At 40.4% G+C, this 19,869-nt stretch overlaps 1 pseudogene; it reads left to right on the plus strand.

The window, feature by feature from the left end:
- The first annotated feature begins 2,431 nt into the window (after positions 1-2,431).
- Positions 2,432-19,869, plus strand: part of LOC114689775 — a 35,656-nt pseudogene continuing 18,218 nt past the window's right edge.

The following is a 19,869-nucleotide window of genomic DNA, read 5'->3' on the forward strand; positions in this document are numbered from 1 at the left end:
CATGCTTAAATAAAACTAACTCTCCCTCTCCTAGCAGCTATGAATTACTAGTTGAAGGTGGTCATTGCCATGGAACATTGAAAAGAAAAAAGGTGAAAGACATCAGGAGAGTAGGGGGAGGAGAGTGAGACGGGTAGATGGTGGTTTTTATTGGAGTGGCCCAAGCCTCATGGAAAGACAGCGCTTAAACATAGCATATAGATGTCGTATCAATGCAAATTTTAAAAACTTATTACTAATAAAAGGAAAATTTAAATGATTTCATAATATTTCACCTTTTATATGAAACACACTTGAAATTAAAAGATTGGGGATGATCTCTGGAGATCTTAGGCAATGCAAGGAAATTCTGATCTGTGTAATTGTTCATGAAAGCAATGGGGTAATAAGGAATAAGAAGAATTACCAATGTTTAAATATAATCGTTCTACATTTATGAATGTATAATTAAAATGTCATTAGAAATGTTAATAAAAATATGTAAAATTATTTATTTGGATTTTCAAAATTTGGGTCTAATATACATTTCCACAATGGGGACAAACTAGAAATTATTATGGTACATCCAATTAATGTAATTTAAAAAACACCTAATGATTTGAAAGAGCACTTGTGCATAGAAAATATTCCAAAAGAAATATACCAGTGCTAACTATAGGTATAAACCTCTGGAGATAGGATTATGGATGCTTAAAAATAATTTCCCTTCTGACATTTATGCATGATACTTTATAAAATTATATATAAAATACACTAAAATCCTGATAGTTAAAAATGAAAATGGTAGAAAAGTTAAAAGGCAGTAAAATTGTTTGGGCTTGTTTTTATTAAAGTTTTATCAGTTTGTATCCTTTCAGTTCCACCGTCGCCCCTCCTCAGCTCCTATATTCCCTCCGGGCACTTGTCTCTGCTTCTTACTCCTCTTTCTTCTGCTTTGCCTCTGATGGGCACGAGTCAAAAGGTATTCACATGCTTTCCTCCTTGTCAGATTGCAGCCAACAAAAGCATTGTAACACCAGTCTTTCCCCTCATTATCTGCAGCTCAGAAGAATCTTTCTATGTACTATTAGTTACTTGAATTTCCCTTTCTGTGAATTTGTTTTACATGGCCCTTGTCCATTTTTTTTGGTTATCTATTTGTCTGTCTATCTATTTGTCTGTCTATGTCATCATCATCATCATCATCATCATCATAATCATCATCATCTATCATGTATGTATGCATGCATGCATGTATTTCTTCTGTCTATTACCCTAAGAAAATAGCTGAGATAACGAGCTTAAAAAAAGGGAAAGGTTTATTTTGGCTCAGGTTTCAGAGGTTTTGATTCATGGTCAGTCACTTGGAATGTGGCTTTGTGCCTATTATAACTCTGTAGGTCATGATGGGAACGTCAGCTAAAGGAAGTCAGTTCATGCGATTGTATTTGTGAGGCAAAGAAAGGAAGAGGAAGCGGGGGTCTCAGTGTCCTTTGTAAGGTTCTCCAGTGACCAAACTTTCGTTCAGTAGGCTCCAATTCCCAAAGGTACCATAGGCTGATGACAAAGCCTCTCACTCACAAACTTCAGAGGCATTTCAGGCCCAGACTTTGGCATTCCTCACCCTTCCATCTGTCTGTCTATCTTGCTAATTTGAAAACATTCTTTCCTGCCCTGTTGAGCATCTTCTTTCAGTCCATCCCCTTCCTACACTTTCTTCAATGTTGATAGAGCAAACTGAGTTTTGGTCCATCAGTTTTTTTGTTTTTTTTTTTTTAAATTGGTCTGCCATGTTAGTCGATCACTTTTCACTTCAACCCAGTCTCTGAGTTTTCATATCCATTGTTTTGCTCTCTTCTCCTTCTTCATCTTTCTCTTCAGCATCTCTCTGTTAATAGCAATATACACTAAATAGTTTTCTTTTACTTCCTTAAGCAAAGATTTCTACAAGTTTCTTTCTGCTGTTCTTTTCCTCCCAAGTCTTCCAGAAGGTTCCCTTTCCTGTAATTCTTTTCCTTTTGGGGTTGCTCCATCCTCAGTTGGAAGCAGGTGGGAGGGTGCTTAGCCCCTTTGCTCTGACCACTGGCAGTGTGGCTGAGTCTCTTGGCTGGAGACGCAGATGGCGGGTAGGTTGGTGAGCCCGGCAGCTCACACATTTCCTGTCTACTTCTGCTCTCTCAGACAGAAATGGGATCCACTCCTACGTCCACTGCCGGCTTGCTAGCATATGGAACAGATGGACTGCATGGAAAACTCTAGCCCTGGTTTTTAGTGCTTCTATTTCTATCTTCTCCCAGGCCCATAGTGCTTTATTTATGGAGACTACTATGCTGGTAGCCCACAGCCTAAGTCTTGCCCAGGTGTTTTCTGAAGAGTTGCCCTCTCTAGAAGTAGATAGAGATAGGGGTCTGTAAGATGAGAAATCACCATCTGGGTGTCATAAAAACTTACCATGATCTCAGTGAATGACAAGCTGCTGCCTTTCTGGCTGATGATAGCATCTATGTCTTCATCAATGGAGCATCAAGTGGTGGAGAAGATGCAGAAGTTCTTCTACGATCTTGATGGACCATTGAGTTTTCTTTCCTCCTTGACAACAATGCACAAGGGGTCCCCTCCTGCGGTGTGAGGCCTATCAATCTGGGCCTTGTGCCAAAAAGGTCAGATTCTCTCACTTTGTTACTAAACTCTTTGTTCTGCTTTTCATGGGTGTTCATGCTATTCATTTCTTTACAACTTCAGAGCTGTTTTAATGCAGCTGGAGGAAGGCATCACTTCAAGCTGATTCCTGGTTTAAGAGGCCTAATTACATCCCTTATCTTCGAGTATCCGTGATCTCTATATAGAAAGTTTTTGAGGAATGCTAACCAGCCAGACCAAGACAGCATGGAAACATAGGCTTGGTCCAGTTGTAAATATCTAAGTAAGTAACTTTCCATGAATAAGATGGCCTTCCTAAGAGATTTTGAAATTTATTATTCTTATCATAAGCCAGGATCTCACTATGTAGCCCTGGCTTACTTGGAACTTGCTATGTAGACCAGCCTAGCCTTGAACTCCCAGAGATCTGCCTGGCTCTGCCTCAGGAATGCTGGTGAAATGTAATGTTCTTATCTCCTGCTTCTACTGTCTAAAAAGTTTTGTAAAGATTTGAATTTTAGAAAAAAACCCTGGGTCTTTCTGAATCCTTCTCGTAGACGAAAGTATAAAAACGAGTACAATGTCCTGGATAAAATGCTTGGATCTAGAGTGAGAGTGAAAAGCGAGGAGGACACAAACAAAACAAGTGATACAGAGTGGGTGTGTGTGGCTCGGGAAACTGCACGGATACTTTTGATGTTGTCACAGAGGTAAGAGCATAAACTTTTGTACCACTTCATAGGTAAAAATGAAAGGTGGCAATAACCTTTGCTTCCATATAAGGTCTAGATCAGCTGTATGTAATACTGCCAGGGAAAATGGCGTGTGCCCACCTGAGTTTGAATTCCAGATAGATCATGAATATCTTTTTTAGTATGAGCTGGTCATGCCCCAATATTCGGGGCTTGTAGGAGGCCTCTGAACACTTGTAGTGACACCTTCAAGCTACAACAGAGGCGAGGCTGAGGAGGCAGGTGGTAGAATTTTGGAGACATTTGTTAGGGTTCAGTGTTGCTGTCACTGTTTCCCAGTGGGAAGAAGGGAGTCTGTTTCTTTATAGCAGAGCATCCTGACATGAGCCTGAAGGACTTGACACTTGTAGCCGGAGCCAGAAGGAGCTGGTGTGTTATATTCCTAGATCACTGAAATTTGAAGACTGGCTAGAACTGTGTGCCTAACAGCAGACTGAGGAGATGAGGCTGCCCGGAGAACTGTCTCCTAGACAGTCAGGATGGGAACCATGTTTTTTTTTGAATCAGATGTGGTTCCACGGGAGGCACCAAGCTCCCAGATGCTTTTCAAAACAACCCCATTGAGGAGGGCTTCCTTCCATCAATAGATGACACTGGCCAAAAAGAGACCACGCCTGCAGTTATAGAGGGGGGAGGTTGCTGCAGGTGACAGTAATTAGAGAAGACTTTAGAAAGCAGAGTAAGAGGAGTTTCCGTGAGAACTGTCCAGGTGTCCCGGAGAATGGCCAGAGAGCCTCTGTATAGATCCCTTAGTCCCTCTCACTTGGTCCTTCATTCCTCATCACACATTTGAGTGGACGGACACTAGGTAGAACTCTTTTGTACTGCCCACTAGGCAGCCATTATTCTGATTTTGTCAGATGTGTCAAAGGATCAGGGGACACAGACACTTGTTCTTCAAGAGTGTCTTACTAGAATACATCACAGATGGTATACCAAGCTTGGTGAACACACAGTTGATTATATGCTCTACATTTAGGTATAATCAGAAGCCTGGGGGTGCCAGTGTACTGATATTAGCTGGAGAGCTCAGTGTTGATTGTAGAGCCCCAGGCTCTTGGGGGAAAAGCTGCACTGTATTATGGGATATATCAGGTGGGCTTGATCCCAGGTCATTTAGAATCTCAAGGAATAAATGAATGCATATTATGAATGGGATAATCATTTGGGACATATGCTATGCTTTTCAGCTGGACAGAAAACAGTACAGTAATAGTACTAGCAAAAGTCCCCCAGATACAACTGTCACATATTACAGAATTTTTTAGTTTCTGTTCTTATTGTTACAACCAAACACCTGACAAAAAGAAACTTGGGTGGGGGAGGAAGGCTTTATTTTGGCTCATGGTTCAGAGTAATGCAGTCCATCTTGCCATGGAAGGCATGGAGGTAGGAATGGCTTGGTCAGTGACGTGGCCAGTGACCCCGGTCAGGAAGCAGACAAAGTAGAATGCCAGTATTCAGCTAGATTTGTCCTAGTTCACCTTTTCTTCTTCATTGAAAAATCAACATTCTTCATCACAGAAAGAAATGAGGGGGAAAAAACATCAGAAGAAAAAAATGTTACCATCAGTCTTTTTCTCTTTTATTCTCCACCTCCCTGGTTTGTGGCTGTGGTTGTGTTAAGACAAGGGAAGTGTGGTGGCCCTGGAAGCCAGCACTAGGGAGGAAAAAGCAGGAGGAGGAAAAGGAGGAGAAGAAGGAGGAGGGTGAAAAGGAGGAGAGAGAAGAGGAAGGGCAGGGAATGAGGGAGACAAGGAATGGGGAGGGAGGAGTCAAGTTCTAGGCCAGCTTGGGCTGGGGTAGGGGTGAGGATTGATTCTACGTTGTTTTGCTGTTAGAACAAATACAGGGTAGAAGCAACAGTAGCCTGGCAAAGGTGGAGAGCACCACTGAAAAGGAACATTTCTAATGGCAAGATGTGAATGAGAGGATGAAAGGGAAACACAACTTTCTAACATGCATTTAAATAAGAGAGAACATGGAGTCAGAAGGGAAAAGGTATAGCTAGAGTTTTCCTGCCTTGCCCACAGTCAGGACAAATCTTTGTCACCTGACAGTCCCACAGCTGCTCAAACACAGAGACTTATATTGCTTACAAACTGTGTGGCCATGGCAGGCTTCTTGCTAACTGTTCTTACAGCTTAAATTAATCCATTTCCACAAATCTATACCTTGCCACATGGCTCATGGCTTACCTGCATCTTCACATGCTGCTTGTCCTGGCAGTGGCTGGCAGTGACTCCTTCTACCTTCCTGCTCTTTCTTTTCTCCTCTGTTAGTCCTGCCTATACTTCCTGCCTAGCCACTGGCCAATCAGTGTTTTATTTATTGACCAATCAGAGTAATGTGACATACAGACCATCCCACAGCAAAAAGGGGTGGAGGAGTTGAAAGGGAGTGGAGAATGGATTTGATGAGAATTCATTACATGAATGAATGAGTATTAAGTAAAGTATTTCTTCAGAGACATAAAGTTCTTGTCGTACAGATCTTTCACTTGTTAGAGTTACCCCAAGGTATTTTATATTATTTGTGGCTATTGAGAAAGGGTGATGTTTCTCTGATTACTTTCTCAGCCTATTTATCATTTGTATATAGGAGGACTACTGATTTTTTAAAAGATTTACTGAGTTAATCTTGTATCCTGCCACATTACTGAAGGTGTTTATCAGCTGTAGGGGTCCCCTGGTAGAATTTTTGGGGTCACTTATATATACTAGCATATCATCTGCAAATAGTGAAAGTTTGACTTCTTCCTTTTCAATTAATCTTCCTTTGTATCCCATTGATCTCCTTTTGTTGTCTTATTGCTCTAGCTAGAACTTCAAGTACTATATTGAATAAATATGGGGAGAGTGGACAGCCTTGTCTTGTTCCTGATTTTAGTGGAATCGCTTTGAGTTTCTCTCCATTTAATTTGATATTGGCTGTTGGCTTGCTGTAAATTGCCTTTAGTATGTTTAGGCATGTTCCTTGTATTCCTGATCTCTCTAGAACCTTTATCATGAAGGGGTGTTGGAACTAAGCAAGTGAAAGACCTGTATGACAAGAACTTTAAGTCTCTGAAGAAAGAAATTGAAGAAGATATCAGAAAATGGAAAGATCTTCCATGCTCATGGATAGGTAGAATAAACATAGTAAAAATGACAATCTTACCAAAAATAATCTACAGATTAAATACAATCCCCATTAAAATCCCAAGACAATTCTTCACAGACCTGGAAAGAACAATACTCAACTTCATATGGAAAAACAGAAACCCAGGGTAGCTAAAAGAATTCTGTACAACAAAGCATCACTATCCCTGATATGAAGCTCTACTATAGAGCCGTAGTAATAAAAACAGCTTGGTATTGGCATAAAAACCGACATATGGATTAATGGAAACAAATTGAAGACTCCGACATTAACCCACACCTATGAACACCCAATTTTTGACAAGGAAGCCAAAACTGTACAATGGAAAAAAAAGCATCTTCAACAAATGGTGCTGGCATAACTGGATGTCAACATGTAGAAGATTGCAAATCGATCCATATCTATCGCCATGCACAAAACTCAAATCCAAGTGGATCAAAGACCTCAATATAAAACCAATTACACTGAATCTGACAGAAGAGAAAGTAGGAGGTAGTCTTGAATGCATTGGCACAGGAGACCATGCCCTAAATATAACACCAGTAGCACAGACACTTAGAGCAACAATTAATAAATGGGACCTCCTGAAACTGAGAAGGTACTGTAAGGCAAAGGACACAGTAAACAAGACAAAATGACAGCCTACCCAATGGGAAAAGATTTTCACCAACCCCACATCTAACAGAGGGCGGATATCCAGAATATATAAAGAACTCAAGAAACTAGACATCAAAATAATGAACAATCCAATTTAAAAATGAGTTATAGAACTAAACTGAGAATTCTCAAAGGAAGAATTTCAAATGGCTGAAAGACATTTAAAGAATTGCTCAGCATCATTAATCATCAGGGAGATGCAAATCAAAATGACTCTGAGATACCATCTTACACCTGTCAGAATGGCTAAGATCAAAAGGACTGCAGACAGCTTATGTTGGAGAGGATGTGTAGCAAGGCGAACACTCCTCCACTGTTGGTGGGACTGAAAACTTGTACAGTCACTTTGAAAATCAGTGTGGAGGTTTCTCAGAAAATTGGGAATCAATCTTCCTGAAGACCCAGCTATACCCCTCTTGTGCATATACCCAAGGAAGACTCAATCATACCACAGGAATACATGCTCAACTATGTTCATATCAGCATTATTCATAATAACCAGAACCTGAAAACAACCTAGATGGCCCTCAACTGAAGAATGGATTAAGAAAATGTGGTACATATACACAATGGAGTACTACTCAGCAGAGAAAAACAATGACATCATGAAATTTGCAGGCAAATGGATGGAATTAGAAAATATCATTCTGAGTGAGGCAACCCAGACTCAGAAGGGCAAACATGGTATGTACCCACTCATAAGTGGATACTAGATGTAAAGCAAAGGATAACCAGAGAACAACCAACAACTCCAGAGAAGCTAGCTAACAAGGAAGACCCAAATAGGGATGTATAGATCACCCTGGGAAGAGGAAATGGATGAGATCCCCATGAGTAAACTGGGAATGAGGAGTGGACAATGGAGAGTAGGGGATAGGTGATGAGAACATAAGGGAATGGGATAGTCAAGCTGGAACAGGGATGGAGTGGGAAAGCAATGAGAGAGATACCATGATGGAGGGAGATATCATGGGGATAGAGAGAAACCTGGTGCTAGGGAAGTTGCCAGGAATCCCCAAGGATGACCCCAGCCTGGACTACTAGAAATAGTGGAGAGGGTGCCTGAACTGAGCTGGCTTGCCCCAGTGATCAGTGAACACCCTAACTGTCATCACAGAGCTTTTCTCCAATGACTGATAGAAGCAGATGCAGAGATCCACGGTCAAACACCCAGCAGAGCTCTAGGAGTCTAGTCAAAGAGAGAGAAGAGGGATTCTATGAGCAAGTGTATCAGGATCATGATGGGGAAACCTGCAGAGATGACCAAACCAAGCTAGTGGGAGCTCATGAAAGTTGGATCAACAGCTGTGGAGGCTGCATGGGACTGGACTAGACCCTTTGTATGGCGAGACAGTTGTATAGCTTGGTCTTTGGGGGCCCCCTGGCAGTAGGATCAGAATCCATTCCTGATGCATGAGCGGGCTTTTTGGAGCCCACTACCTGTGATGGGACACCTGGTGCAGCCTTGATGCAGGGGGAAAGGCTTGGACTTGCCTCTACTGGAAGTGCCTCCCCATGATAGGCCTTGCCTTCTTGTTGGGGGGAGTGGAGGGTCGGTTGGCAGGGGGAGACTTGAGGCGGTGGGAGGAGGGAAGAGAGGGAATCTTTGATTGGTGTGTAAAATGAATGAAAAAATTCTTAATAAAAATAAAATAAAATATTCAAAAAATAATTGGCATTTAAATATATAAAATACATTCACAGATAAAGGGATACAGTTTAATTTGAGCCTTCAGTTATAGTCTTTCAATTATTTTAGTTTGTCAAAATAGTGTTTCCCTGACTCTAGCTAGGCACCAACCAGGGTCATGGTTTCATTTATCAAATGTCACATTCACTGGAACACACTCTGTTGAAGAGAATTGATTATCACAGGGAAAGGTATAAATACAATGTAGTATAGATCACCAACAAATGGGCTATGGTCATATGAATTGATTTCAATTTCAACTCTGATATTTATTGATTAGAATAAAAATGGGAAAAAGAATAATTGCATAAGATCATGAATATAATTGAACACATCCACAAAGCTTCCTTTATGACATACAATGTTTAAATATGTTGACTGTAGATTTAAACCTAAATGATAAATATACTACATTCAGTTTGATTAAGAAGGCTACCAGGGAAACAATAACATGTATGCATGCATCTTGATGATGGTATGGCCTTGGATGATCCTGTTCATATTGATCCCATGAAGGCACTGTGAATTTTGGGGGCTGCCAATTAGCTATGTGGGCCACAGCTGGGCTTCCACACTCATTTGAGAAGCTGAAAGATTGTCTTAGTCAGCAGGTAAAGGTGGAGCTGCATCTCAGGGAAGTTTAGGCCTTTCCTCTGAAGGCTGTCATTCAGTCTAGAGAAACAAACCACCAAGAAACAGATTATCAGGAGGAAAAGCTTCTAGAATGATTGAGTTGCATCCATGCACAAAGCCAGATGATACAGCTTGCAGACCCCCTTCACGCAGGGAAGATCTCGATGGAGGTGGAGGTATAGGTAATGTTATAAGGATAGTAAATGAGCATTGTGTGTGTGTGTGTGTGTGTGTGTGTGTGAACAAGCCCAAGGGACCAACACTAACTTCAAAGCTCCCTGAGCTCCTGAGTGATACTAGATTTTCATTTTTTTTCTTCTGTGATTTGACTTTAGTATTTCTTGGGAAAAGGCCTTTCAACCAGACTGAAAACAATTGTATTCTTCCGAGGTTGAGCTAGGTAAATGAAGGAACTTCAGAAAGGGTCTTTCCTGTATGTGCTTCAGAGAAGAAAGAGAAACAAAGATGATCTGGAGACAAGAAGGCAGGGGGAGAGCAGAGGGACCTCAATTTTGAGACTTCTCTAGCTTGGCATGTCAAAGTTGCATGTGGTGATGTATTGTGTTCCCCAATATATTGTGTCTCCCAATAAAATTTACCTGAGGACCAGAGAAAAAGGCCAGCCACTATATTAACATAGAAGTCAGGCAATGGTAGCACATGCCTTTAATCCTATCACTTGGGAGGCAGGGATCTCTCTGGATCTCTGTGAGTTCAAGGCCACATTGGGAACAGAGCTAGGCATGGTGATACATGCCTTTAATCCCAGCACTAACCATAAATGTCTGGAGGTCTATACAGACAGACAGGGAGTGAGTGACAGAGCTGGGCAGGAAGAGGAAGTGATGTAGCTGGGCTGAGATAGCAAATGAGAGAACAGAATAGAAAGGCATATAGGTATGGGCAGACATGAAGTCGCTCGCTCTGGAAGCTGCAGAGTTGGTGAGGTGAGGTTGGCTGTGGCTTTCCCTATTCCTCTGATCTCTCTCAGGCTTTAACCCCAATTTCTGGCTCTGAGCTTTTTTATTTTTTTCATTAATAAGACCATTTAGTAGTTCATCTACAATCCCACCCTTGGGAGCACTGTTTTCTAGATCCTACAATAATTGTTGTAGGTGACTAGGGACTGTCAGTGTCTTCCAGAACCTTCAGATCCTCTCAGCAGCCATTGCTAGAATATCAGGAAAGTGGGTGGTTATGCTAGAGCCACAGTGAACTATCAGAACTTGTTTACTCCTCTGATGATCACTGTATTCCTGGGCTCACTCTGCGATTCCCAGAGACTCTTCAGGTGTCAGCCTGCCACCAGTAACTGTCCTAAGCTCTGAGCGGGGACCAGCCCTTCTTTTTGGCAGCTCCTTGGATATTTCCTGGTGGGAAGCCTTGGTTCTTTGCCCTGTCCTCTCAACTCAGTGCTACTGGTGATGGTTAGCTAACAGAGAAAGCTTTTGGATTTTAACTGTGGGAGCATTATGTTAATAAGCCAACAAGCTGCTAGCTTCCTGGCCTCCCATTCTTGAATGTAGTCTTAGCACTGTCTAATGCTACTTGTGAAACCTAAGTCGATGTGAGAAATGCCTTCCACTTCTGGAAAGTCAACTTGCTGGCATTCAAATGCTGTGGTTTGCATAATGGAATACACACACACACACACACACACACACACACACACACACACACACACATATATGTATAACCACACATTGTGTTTTAAACTGCTTTAAAACCTCAAACATTAAAGACAACAGTTATTTCAGTATGGAATTTACTGAGGCGTTATTGACAGTTATTGTCTACGTGTTAAATGTATGTAAGGAGATGTTGAAACACAAAGCACCTGGTGAAATGATTAGACAAATTAACAGATCAGTCACCTCACACAGTTACCTTGTATGGTGTGTGTGTGTGTGTGTGTGTGTGTGTGTGTGTGTGTGTGTGTGTGTGTGTGTGTCTGTGTCTGTGTCTGTGTCTATGTCTCTCTCTGTGTGTGTGTGTGTGTGTCTATCTGTCTGTCTTTGTAGAACACTTAGAATCTCTATCTGACCAGTTCCACTGTTATTGACTATGGTCATCATGTTGCCCATGCTTATGCTTATCTGGAATGTTTCCTCTTATAGTTGAAGGTTTGGATCCTTTGGCCAACACCTCTCCATTACCCCAATTCTCTATTTCTGGCAATACCCAGCCACTTTTTTATCTCCATATATATGTGAAATTTGTTTTTCTGGTCATGGTTTATTTCTCTTTACATGCCATCTGGGTTCAACCCCACCTCTTCAAGTGACAAGATTTCTTTCTTATTTAAGGCTGAGTAATGCTTTGCTGCACAAAAAATTCTGTTTTTTCTTTCTTTATCTATTCATCCACTGATGACCACTTCAGTTGATTCCATAACTTAGCTCCTGTGAGTGGTGCTGTAGTGAATGTACAGACCTGTAATAATCCATTTCTTTTAACTATACACCCAGAAATTGGGTTGCTGGATCATATGGCAGCTCTATCTTTAATTTTTGAAGAACCTCATACTGTTTTCCATAACGGTTGTACTAATTTAAATCTCATCCACAATGTGAGAAGAAAATTCCAAGATGTCCTAAATTTGGTGACAGCCCATAGCAGGAAAGAGAAGTTCACATTAACTCAGAGCTTGAAGCTTCATCAACATTGTTTATTGTTTAGGAGACATCCACCTTGCTCTCTGTCTCTGTCTCCCCACCCCCCCCCCAAGTGTATGTCACACTAACTGATCTGGAGCTTGCCAGGTAGGGTGGCTGGTTATCAAGCTCCAGGGATCCTCTTGTCTCTACCTTGTGCCAGGATTACATGTGTGAGCCACTGTTGGCTTTTTGCATGGGTCTCAGGATCGAACCCAGGTATTTACACTTGTGTGGAACACCTGAACCACCTCCTAGCTTCTTAAGTGGATTTTCTTTAAGTGGATAAACAAAGTTTAAATGAAAGCAACAAAAGACAAGCATTTCTGGTAGAAGGCCAGCAGTCCAAAAAAGAGCTTAGGAGCTCCTCAGTAACACATCCACCTTGTAGCTGTCAACTTGTAAGTACACATTGTTGGCTGTCACACTTCAACAACACTCTGATAGCTCCCCCAAACTACTTCAAAACCACAACCCAAATGTGGTTGTGGTTTTGAAGTAGTTTGACCATTTGACCAAGTCAATCTAAGTGCAGTTGTGCCACAGGGCTTAGATATATTCAATCTAGACCACGAGCAACAGGTTACTCGATCCTTTTCTAAAATAAGGATTAATACTCATAAAATAAGGAGAGAAAACATGGAGGAATGAAGTCCAAATAGCTATACACACATATTGTTTGACAGTAGGAGAAACCTTCTACAGCTAAGTTACAAAGAGGGCTTCCTTATTTTGGGTACCTGGCCTTGAGCACTGCTCAATCTGCTGTCAGCTTAGCCATACCACGGTTGGTGCTATTTAGTTACTATTTCTTCTGTGCTATTTTCCATCTTTTTACTTTCAAACTTTTAATCCATTTATATTTTCAGCATGTTTCTCTTAAGCAACATATAGCCAAGTTTCATCTTTACTATCTAACACTAAAACCTCTGTTTTAATAAGAATTTTTGGTTACATAAAGATATACTCATTAATGTACACAATATAATGCTTTCTAATGATATTTCTCTTCTGTTTTCTGTTCCTTGATTATGAAGCGATTGCTTCCTTTCCACTAGTTTGGCTATTTGCTTGTGTTTTGGAAATTATTCTTGAGATTGCCATACATTGTCTGTATTTGTTAATAATAAATGAATTTTTATCAGTTCTCAGACAAGATAGGAATTTTAAAGGACATGGACACAGCACCTTTCCTATCTCAAACCTTTCTGACATCGTTGTCATGTGTTTTAAATCCCATGCGCTGCTGTGTGGCACTGTCTTAACTTAGCTGCAAGCACACACTTTCTCTTTGTCTCCCCTACATTTTTCCCTCTCTGGCATTATATGCTCTTTAACTAATGAATTTTGACTAGTATTTTCTTTATCTGGAAATTCTGAGGGCAACCTCTTTTGGAAGTTTTTTTTTTTTATTCTATATATTTGGCTTCAATTAAAAAATACTTTTTCCGTTTTTATATATTTTATTTAAATAACATTTTTTTCCCATTTATTTTACATACTGACTGCAGTTTCCCCTCCCTCTTCTCTTGCTGGTCGTGTCCCCCCAGGCCCAGCCCCCAATCCCCCAGTCACCCACCCTCCCCCCACCCTCAGTTCCCATCTACCCCCACCCTTCATTGTCCATTTGGAAAGGGGCATCAAGTTGAGGCAGGGCAGAGCTCCTCCCCTTGCATCAAGGCTGGGCTAGATAATCCAGCATGAAGAACAGGTTTCCAAAAGCCAGCTAAGTGGCTGGGACAGATCCTCATCTCACTGCTAGGAGCCTTACAAAGAGACAAAGATACACAACTGTCACACACATATAGAGTGCCTAGGTCAGTCCCATAGAGGCTTCTTAACTGTTGGTTCAGAGTCCATGAGCTCAGGGCAGCTGTCTCTGTGGGTTCCCTGGTCATGCTACCCCTGGCTCTTACAATCCCTCTTCTCTTTATTCATCAAGACACCAGGAGCTCAGCCCAGTGCTTGGCTGTAGATCTTTGCATCTGCTTCCATCAGTTTACTGGATAGAGTATCTCTGATGACAATTACGGTAGTCACCAATCTGATTATAGTAGATGGCCAGTTCAGGCACCTTCTCCAGTATTTCTAGAAGTCTTATCTGGCTGAGATCATCCTTGTTGATTCCTAGGGGTTTCTCTGGCACCAGATTTCTCCCTAACCCCCAAATGTGCCCCCATCAAAACATCTTTTTCATTACTCCCTCTCTTCTGCCCAACTCCAGCCCACCTCCTGCACCCAGCCCATCTAACCCATTCCCTCAAATTCTCATCCCTCCATCCTCCCATCCCCTCCCCTAGTTTACCCAGGAGATCTCTCCTATTTCTCCTTCCTAGGAAAATTCATGCATCCCTCTTTGGGACCTCCTTGTTATCTAGCCTCTCTGAGGCTGTGGATTGAAGATTGGTTATTTTATACTTTACTCCTAATATCCACTTATGAGTGAGTACATACCATGTTTGTCTTTCTGGGTCTGGGTTACCTCACTCAGAATATTTTTTTTCTAGTTCTATCCATTTGCCTGCAAATTTCATGATGCGTTTTTTTTTCTCAGCTGAGTAATACTCCATTGTGTAAATGTACCACATTTTCCTTATCCATTCTTTGGTTGGGGGAATCTAGGTTGTTTCTAGGTCCTGGCTATTACAAATAATGCTGCTATGAACATGGTTGAGCAAGTGTCCTTGTGGTATGATTGAGCATCCTTTGAGTATATGCTAAAGATTGATATAGCTGGGTCTTGAGGTAGATTAATTCTCAATTTTCAGAGAAACAGCCTTATTGATTTCCAAAGTGGTATCACCATCCCTGACTTCAAGCTCTACTATAGAGCTATAGTAATAAAAACAGCTTGGTATTGGCACAAAAACAGACATGTGGATAAATGGAATCAAATCAAAGACCCTGACAAAAATCCACACACCTGATTTTTGACAAAAAGCCAAAATTATACCGTGGAAAAAAGAACACATCTTCAAAAAAAAATGGTGCTGGCATGACTGGATGCTGACATGTAGAAGAATGCAAATAGATCCATATCTATCATCCTGCACAAAACTCAAGTCCAAGTGAATCAAAGACCTCAGCGTAAACCCAGTTTACACTGAACCTGATAGAAGAGAAAGTGGGAAGTAGCCTTGAACACATTGACTCAGGAGACCACTTCCTAAATATAACACCAGTAGCACAGACACTGAGATCAATAACTAATAAATTGGACCTTCTGAAACTGAAAAGCTCCTGTAAGGCAAAGGACATGGTCAATAAGACAAATTGACCTACAGAATGGGAAAAGATCTTTACCAGCCCCACATCTGACAGAGGGCTGATCTCCAAAATACATAAAGAACTCAAGAAACCAGACATCAAAATACCAAATAATCCAATTAAAAAATGAGGTGCAGATCTAAACAGAATTCTCTCTCTCTCTCTCTCTCTCTCTCTCTCTCTCTTTTTGGTTTTTCGAGACAGGGCTTCTCTGTGTAGCTTTGCGCCTTTCCTGGAACTCACTTGGTAGCCCAGGCTGGCCTCGAACTCACAGAGATCCACCTGGCTCTGCCTCCTGAGTGCTGGGATTAAAGGCTTGCGCCACCACCGCCCGGCTAAACAGAATTCTCAACAGAAGAATCTCAAGTGGCCTAAAGACACTTTAGAATTGCTCAAGATTCTTAGTCATCGGTGAAATGCAAATCAAAATGACTATGAGATACCATCTTACACCTGTCAGAATGGCTAAGATCAAAAACACCGATGGCACCTTATGTTGGAGAGGATGTGGAGCTGGTGGGAGTGCAAACTTGTACAGCCACTTTGGAGAAAATAATTTTTCCAAGGAAAAAATTTTAGATGGGTAATTATCTTCATTTAATATTGTCTTCTGCCACCCATGTTTCTTTTCAAAAGCCACCTATCAATATTAACTTTTTCTTTTGCAGGTGATACATTCATCTTCTAAGAGTGTTTTAAAGATTTTTATTTTTGTGTTAAGTTTAACCATATTATTGCCATCATGATTTGACTTATAATGACTTCTATTTGTCCCGGCTAGAATTTATAATGATTTAACACTACTTCTTATAAACCTTGAAAAAATTTTAACCATTATTTTTTTTTTGAATATTAGCTATTTTGTCTCTTTTTCTTTAATTCTAATTATCTGTGCACATGTGCTTGTGCGAGACAGTACAAGTTATGTTTCATAACCAAGTTATAACATAAAAAGTTATGTTTCATAACTAAGTACTGTGCATAGTTTAGCACCTCCAGATATTGAAATACAATGTAAAATGAAAGCAAACGAAAGCAAGAGATCCACACTTGGATTCTGTTGTTCTCCTTGCCTTGTCTGGAGCTTGCTGAAGTTGTCCTTGGTTCTGACTCTCTGCCCTCTTTGCTTATTTCCTCTGCTTCCTTCCTATACCTCTTGGAAAATTGCAACTGGCTAGAATCACCTGTTCTCTCCCTGCCTTTTAAGTCAGTTTTAATTGGTGATCCCTGTTGTCTATAACTGTTTTTTTTTCTAAATCCATTTATTGTACCTCTTAATAGTACATAAGGTCTTACAGAAATGGAACCCAACTGTCAACAATGGATTGCATTTTTAAAATTTTTTCTATGCGGCATAATGTATCATTGTATAATATTCTAAAATTTATGCATACTTACAGATACTTACATTGCTTTCAATATTTTTTTTACTGCAAAGCAAAGAGCAGAGAGTAACTCTACATGTATATTATTCTCCTATCTACAAACACTTAAGATCCTGAAGTTCCTAGGGTCAAGTTGCTTGATCATATATGAAGCGTGGTGCTGAAGATGGCCCAGTTGATTGAGCGCCTAGCATTTAGGAAGCCATGAGATCAGGCCCCAACACTACATAAACAGAATGTGGTTGCTTATATCTGTAATTGCAGTATTCTGGAGGTGGAGGCAGGAGAATCAGAAGTTAAGGTCATTTCCGTACATAGCAAATTTGAGGCCAGTCTTTTTATACATGAGACTCTGAAAAAAAAAAGAAGCAATTAAAAAACCAAAGAGAATATGCACTTACATTTGGATGTATATTGCCATATTGTCTTCCTTGAAATGTTTACCAGTTTACATTCCAAATATTGCACATGAACATGCCTATGCCCACAGCCTGACAACACAGTGTATTCTTTTACTTTTGGTATTTGTCAATTTGGTTGCTAAAGTTTGCCTCTTATTATAGTTTCAATTAGTGTTACTGTTTTTGTGTGAGAGATTGAACACCTTTCTTATGATCCAAGTTCCAAGTTAGCACACTGCTCTAGGGATTTGTCATAGATAATCAACATTTCCCACGGCAAGTTGCAGTGAGTCCATGTGAAATTTTCTGCAAAAGAGTTGTATCTTATATTTCATCCTTTTGATGTTTCTTTAAAAGCCTTCAGGAAAATGAACAAGTTTAGAAGGGTTTACTGTGGTTAAAAAATATAACCATTTACATCCCAGCATTTATCATGTTATCCAGTTGTTAGAGTGTGGTTCCTAACGCCTGGTGCACTCACAGGATTGTGTAATCATTATCCAGATCCTTTCAGGCATCTGACACTGTGCCCACTAAACACTCTTTCCTCTGTCCTCCCCCAGCTATTCTTCTATTCTTCTATTCCTCTATTCTTCTCCTGGTTTCTATGTACCTTCTATTTCAGAGTCTCATTAGTGGAATTATATCTGTCTTTTGAATAGATTACTTCTTTAATCATGTTTGCAAGAAGCATCCCTATTGTAGCCATATATTAAAAACCCAGGCATTTTAATGGATGAGTAGAACTCTCATATACATGTAATATAATATATATCTAATATGTAATACAGGTTATATATCATTTAACCATTTTTCTATTGATGACCATTTGGATTACTTTCATATTTTGGCTATTATTAGTAGTTCTATGAACATAACTGCAGGTCTGTTTTGAGTCTTTGTTTTCATCTCTTTGTATATACATCTGGGATTGGAATTGACTTTGTTAAATATCATCTATCTATCTATCTATCTATCTATCTATCTATCTATCTATCTATAGTGTGTGTGTGTGTGTGTGTGTGTGCGTGTGTGCGTGTGTGCGTGTGTGCGTGTGCGTGTGCGTGTGCGTTGCGTGTGCGTGTGCGTGTGCGTGTGCGTGTGTGTGTGTGTGTGTGTGTGTGTGTGCACATGCTTGTGGAAGTCAGAGGACGACGTGTGAGAGTCAGTTCTTTTCTCCCACCATGTGGTTCCAGGAACTGAACTCAGGTAATTCGACTTGGTGGAAGGCATCTTTACTTGCTATTTCATCTCTCCTGACCAGCGTTGCTTAACAAGCTAAGAAGGTGCCAAATGGTTTTTCCACAGCAGCTGTATCATGTTGCATTTCTACCAGCAATAATTAGAATTATAACTCCCCATTCATCTTTGCTAATAATTGTCCCTTACCTTTGTCCCCATTTGCTGTCTATCCTGTGATAGACACCATAACCAAAAGAAGCTTGGGAAGGAAAAGGATTTATTTGGTTTACATATCTTGATTGCAATTTATTATTGAGGGAAATCAGGGCAGGAATTCAGGGCAGGAACTTGAAGACAGGAACTGAAGGACAAGCCATAGAGAAATACCACTTTCTGTCTTGCTTCCCATGGCTCGCTCAGCCTGCTTCCTTATATAACCCAGGACCACCTGCCCAGAGGTATGGCACCACTTGCAGTGATCTTTGTTCTCTCACATCAATCATTAATGAAGAAATTGTCTCACAGACTTGCCTACAGGCCAAACTGATTAAGGCATGCTCTTAATTGACGTTCCTTCTTCCTAAATGACCTTAGCTTGTGCCAAGTAGACAAAAACTAAGCAGCAGAACTGTAAGTAAACAAAACCCAAAACAAAACTGGAGCTCTCCTTGGAAGTAGCAAGAGCTATCTCATTGTGTTTTGAATGACATTTCTCTGATGATGAGTGACATGAGGTGTCTTTTCATATGATTGTTGTACATTTGTATATTTTCTTTTGGGTAGATGTCTACTTGCTCTTTCCTCATGTTCCCATCAGTTGTTATTTGCTGTTACTGTGTTATAGCATTCCTTATATAGTCTATATATTATCCCTTGTTAGATATTTGCTTTGTAAATTTTCTCTTATTAAGTACATTGTGGTTTTTATGTTTTGTTTTGTTTTGGGTAGTTTCTTTAAATACTTTAAATAAATAAGTATCCTCTAATTTAGATGAAGTATAAATTATTTACATTTTCTTTGACTCTACTTTTGTGTCAAGTCTATGAAGTTGTTATTAACGTTTTCTTTTTAGTATTTCATGGTTTCAGCTACTTATTCTTGACCTTTGTTTTGTTTTAAATGAATTTCTGAATTCTTAAATTGTTTGTGGGCAGGCAAATCATGATGCTCAGTAGAGGCCGGAGGTCTCCTCTGTGGACTGGTTCTCTTTTTCCACCTTTATGTGGGTTCCAGGAGTCAAACTCAGGTCACTAGACTTGTGCAGCAAACACCTTTTCCCACAGAGCCATTTTGCCAGCTCCAAGGTAATCCAGAGATATGGTGAATGTACATGCAGTCGTACATTTTGCACATAGATATCCAGATTTTCTTGTCTCATACGGTTGTAGATGTGCATTTTAGCTATGAAGTGATCTTGGTACTTTTGATGAAAGCCAATTGACATGTGTAAAAGTTCCCTTTTGGCTTTTATATTCCACCGGGTTGGT

This window comes from Peromyscus leucopus, chromosome 3, assembly GCF_004664715.2.
Source record: "Peromyscus leucopus breed LL Stock chromosome 3, UCI_PerLeu_2.1, whole genome shotgun sequence".
NCBI lineage: Eukaryota > Metazoa > Chordata > Mammalia > Rodentia > Cricetidae > Peromyscus > Peromyscus leucopus.